Here is a 5,795-nt window from a genome sequence, read left to right as displayed (position 1 = left end):
TGTAATAATGAATCATGGGTAATTTTTTGCAGACTAAGTACTTGTTTGGTGACATTGAATGCTTATGGGATTGCCACTGTGCAGTCTGTCTCAATACTGCGTATTTGTTTTGACATTTTTATTTTATTCTAATGAACTTTCCGTTTTCGACATTGTGAAATTCGTTCGTTTTTATACAGGCAAATGCAGTAAAATTTATTTAAGTTATTGTTCATACATGAGTTGTTGAACACGCTACATAGTTTGTAATTTTATTCTGCTTCTAGTCATAATCAAGACAAATAAAACGCAAAAATATTATAGAATATAGAGAATTAACATTTTTTCATATGGAATACATTTCGTTGTAAATTATTATCAATATAATTCTGAATTTTCTTGTCAAAATCAGTTGTTTTCATTTTGGTGTCCTGGGGACATTACAAATCAGGCACAGTCTTCCTCAGTAAATGGGAAAACTACAGCTCACAGCAGTAGATGTTACAGTACGATAGCTATGAAGGGGGTGGCAAGGGGGAGATAGCTGGTACAGGTTAATACGAGAAATAAAAACGGCATTTTACGTTTTACAGGAAATAAAATGAAAGTTCAATTTACAGTAAAAAATAGGTTTTTACACTTTACAGATGAAGTGAATTCCTAATTACATTTTACGTTTTTATAATATTTTTGTTAATTTGAGTTTAAGAATCAAAATTGGAAATTACGGCGTTTAATTTGGAAAATGCTTTATACGCTTACAAAAAATAATATCTTTGTACAAATTACGGACGAATAAAATAGCTGATTACATTTTACACCTTGTCCATGTCTACGAATTTACGTTTTTTATTTATTCAAATTACATTATTACGACGGAAAATAAAAACAATTGATTATAGCTTACGAAAATACCCCTTGCCGACCCTCTACAAAAACGACTGAAATTACTAGTATACAACTGCTTGGGCTGAAGAGATTCAAAACTGTCAATATTTCTGTTCACACTGTTTACCGCTAGTCCATGATGTAAGGTTAAACAAACAAAAGTCCTGTGACACACTGTAATTTTCAATTGTTGTACAAGAATCATACCAAACATCATTCAAGCAATATATTCTGTATTATATTTTAAAAATGGTTTCGTAAACTTTCGTACTATACAAAGTTCACCTTAGTTGTCACTCTATGATGTCAGCTTTCATCACCACCATTAGATGACACCAAATAACACCGGTATTTTTCACTGGAATAAAAACCAAAGGTCATCTATATAAACATGCGCCTGGGAACATTGTCTGTTCCCATTTTTTTTAAAAACATGCATTATTTCCTTGTATTGTGCAAACAAACAACGTCAAACCATGATAACAATCGTAAATCTATGCGAGCTTTTTTTTAATGATTTGGTTGAAATTAATTTGGTGAAATTAATAAAAAAAATATAATCAAACAAATTTATAATAATAATAACCAGTGGTGAGAGTGGTAAATTTATTTCCACATGCCAATTTCCATAGCTCAATTCATTAAAGGCCATTCTTAAGACGAGACAGTGGGTGTGTTTTAAATGAGTTCGGAGCTTTGTGTTTTCGTTGTTCCTTTATTTGTTTTGTTATGTATGACCATTTCAATTTTCTCTAGGAGATAACATTGGAACCGAACTTCATTTGAAAATACCCAAGCTCACTGGACGCAAATAGGCCATTTTCCATGCCTCGAGGGATTACTCAAGGAAATAACACTGATAACACCGAATGTACGGCATAGTAATTACTATAAAGTGGAATGAAAGTAGCGCGACTGATTATTTCCGTTGGTGGCGTATTTTAATCACTGACCAAAGCGTTTAGTCGATGCTCAATCTGATTAAAATCTTATGTTTTGTGCTATGTGGTGAGATCAGTGCCAAAAACTTTTTTTCATTTTGTTAGCATTTTTACATTATTTCATCATTTTTTTCACATTTATATATTATTTTGTCATTATGTTTTCATTATTTGACATGTTTATCTGTCTAATTATGATAATGTATGTATGGTGAACAAACTTCCTAGATTAGCGTAGGCGCGAGTACATGCGAGTAGTTGTTCTTGGTTTGAAACTACGCGTTTGTGGCATATAAATATATCTTGTATTTATATCCCAGTGTACTAATACAGCATAAACATAAGCTTTTAATATTTTATCTGCTGACAATTATTTATAGCGAATTTACTAAAAACAAGTCAAAGCTAATTATAATAGATATGTTAGGTGGTATTATAGACGCACGTAGCGGGGTTAATGTCGTCTGCGCCAGTGTGTTGTCTCCCTCGGCAAAAGTGGGCAAAATTAGGGAAGCATTTCAAGCTTTGCGCGATGCAAGTTTGTTGTTACAGCAAGCTATTTCAGCGACCGATGCTGAAACAGTGTCACGATCGCCGCTGCAGATTGAAACCAATCCCGGTCATAATGTTCAAGTTGGTTCAAATGGGAGCTCCTCGCGCGTCCGGTGACTTCGACGAATACACTCTCCGCACGGCGTTCTCAAGACATCAGAGATGAGTCAGTGGTTCCGTTTGGGAAGAAGAAGGGGTCGCCGTGAGAATCGTGGGGGGGGGGGAGTATGCCAGCAAGTTATCGACCGACAAGATGGCTTCATGCTTGGATAGCATTGGCCACCACAGGCCAGGATTGGGTACCGTCCACACAGGAGCGGCGCATTCTGTCAAAAACTGGAATAGGAAAAAGAAAATTGCACATACCAGTAGATTTATCCGGCCGGGATTTTATTTTATTTTTGCACGATGTCTTTCCAAAATGAAACTTTGCAGGGGGGATCGAAATTTGCAAATCCACAAGAGGTTCTAGTAAAATTGAAGCGCTGGATTGCCCATCTGAAGGCCCGGGGTACTCACAGAAATATAGTGCATAGAAAATGTCAACATAATGATGAAATAATGTAAAAATGTAAACAAAATGAAAAAATGATGTAAACATAATGCTAAAATAATATGAAAATGTGAACATATTGATGAAATAATTAAAAAATGCTAACGAAATAATATAAAATCACCAATCACACTAAGTACTGAACACGATTAATCAAAAGATATGACGTGTTCAGTACTTAGTGTGATTGGCTTTATGATTGAAGGTTACGCCCTAGAGTCTTTTTACTGTTTTGTAATTGGTTAGAGTTGTGAAAATGAATAAAGAGAGTTTGAGTTGGTCTTAAAGAGTACTCTACGATAGACGCAGTCTGAGAGTAGAGAGAGACGCAGTCCGAGAGAGTCCAGGGGCGAGCCTTGACGCAGTCCAGTCTTGGGCGAGTCTTGGTTCAGCCTTGGATAGTCTTGGGGACTTTTCCCCAGGGCGCTGTGTCTTATAGAGTGCTCCAAAAGATCGACTAAGACGAGAGCTGAAACGTATTTCATTGTGTGTGTCTTATTTGACTGTAAAGTTAAAGTGACTTTCCCGATCCCGTACCTCAAGGGGACGATATAGAGACGAGACGAGTTTCCCCCCCGACAGAGTGGAGACCCCGAGAGAAAGAAATTACCCCGTGATAATATTATCAATAACAATCAGGCTGGGTTTAGAAAAGGTTATCAGACTGCTGATCACATTTTTACTCTAAAAACAATAGTTAATAAATACCTGAAACAAAATGTTAAACTATATACATGCTTTGTAGATTTCCGCAAGGCTTTCGATACTGTTTGGAGGGATGGTTTATTTTATAAATTATTAAAGAACGGAATTGATGGGAAACTTTATCATTTGATTAAAAACATGTATAACAATACTAAAACATGTATTCGCTTTGGCAAAAAAATATCTCCAATATTTAATACAAATAAGGGTGTGAGACAGGGATGTACTATAAGTCCAATGCTTTTTAATCTTTATGTTAATGACTTGAATGACACATTAAAAGATTCAGTAAACCAGGTAACATTAAACAATTATAAAATTAACTCTCTATTTTATGCAGATGACCTAGTATTGATTTCAACAACACAATTAGGTTTGCAAAATGCATTAAATAAACTATCTGAATACTGCCACAAATGGAAACTCCAGGTAAATCTTAATAAAACCAAAGTTATGATTTTCAAAAAGGGAGCAATTATTTAATTAAGTTATTTCAATTCCAAGAACAAAATATAAGTTGTGTCAATTCTTATATTTATTTAGGTATAACTTTACAATCAAATGGAAAGTTCCAAGAAACAAGACAATGTTTAGCAGACAAAGCTACTAGAGCAATGTATGCACTGTTGAAAGCAATGCCAAGAGAGACTGACTGTAGAACATTTATGCACCTTTTTCAGATATGTATTAAACCAATTTTGTTATATGGATCAACAACTTGGGGACATGACATACTAGACAATAATAGATGGGACAAAACACCAATTGAACAGTTACATTTGAAATTCTGCAAAAAAATACTAGGTGTGAGTAAATTCTCCTCAAATGCAGCATGCAGAGCTGAACTTGGTAAACTCCCATTACTTATAGATATTCAGGAAAATCTTATTAAATACTGGTATCATATTAGTGCCTTACCAGACAGTAATATTACAAAACAAGCCTTTGAAGAACAAAAACAACAAAATTTAAATTGGTTTACATCAGTAAAAAACATGGTCTCCGAAAATATTACAAACTTGTCCTCGTCTGTCATACCTCAAAAATTACCACACAGTAAAATAAAAAACATACGAAACAACATCCAACAAAGGTATGTAGAGTTCTGGAAGTTGAGTGTAACAAATGATAATAGAAAACTGAGAACGTATATAAAGTTTAAAGACTCGTACACTTTTGAACCATATTTGCTTTTATGTAATCTGAAACATAAAATCTTATTGACTCGTTTCAGAATAAGCAGTCATGTATTAGAAATTGAGAAGGGTAGACATACCCAACCCAAAATACCTTTAGAAGACAGAATCTCTAAGCAATGTTCCCAGATCAAAATTGAAAATGAAGAACATTTCTTCATGGAATGTCTTAGGTACCAAACAGAAAGACAAAAGCTATTTAATAATATCAGTATTCCAGAAGAATTGAAAAGTGATGACCAGATATTTAAATATATTATGAGTTCAAGAGAAGAAGTACTAATAAGACAAGTTGGTGAATACTTATACAAAATATTTGAAATCAGAAATAACAATAACTGACATTTTACTTTTACTTTAGTTTTATATGTATTGTACTTTATTACTAACATGTTATTGCTGTCAACCAATGGAAATTATTTCTAAGGATGCAATAAATTCAATATCAATAATACCCGGCTTAGTGTTCTAGGTTCTTCGCGTAATTAGGTGTTCGTATGCAAGGGATTTTTCCACACAAAAACGACGAATTCGGCCGAATTTTGTTATCGATTGGCTTAATATAACCCCAACGGACCGTATTTTTGTGAAAGATTGGTATTTTTGTCTTGATTTGAAGGAATCTGAAAAACGCGTTTCACAACTTGTCTCTTATTTAGTTTTATGCGTCATTCAAGATGGCGGCCCACATGTAGTAAATATCGTATTTATTTTATTATAACGTGTGCGCCAGCTGACTGTGGGTTTATTCTATCGGATTACAACTCTCGACTTTATGCAAATTTTAAAACTTGATTACATACAGTGAATTTTACCTCTATTACTATCAAAATAAAGTTCTATTTTGTTGCATACACACATTAAATATCAAATTTATTTTAAAAGGTAATAAATTTGATTTCCAGTTTCCAACTGTTTTTTATAAAACGAGTCTTCAATTAAATTTGCATTCATAATTATATTGTACTTTTACATATAATA

Source organism: Saccoglossus kowalevskii, chromosome 1 (genome assembly GCF_978046115.1).
Source record: "Saccoglossus kowalevskii chromosome 1, keSacKowa6.1, whole genome shotgun sequence".
NCBI lineage: Eukaryota > Metazoa > Hemichordata > Enteropneusta > Harrimaniidae > Saccoglossus > Saccoglossus kowalevskii.
This window is presented reverse-complemented; position numbering follows the sequence as displayed.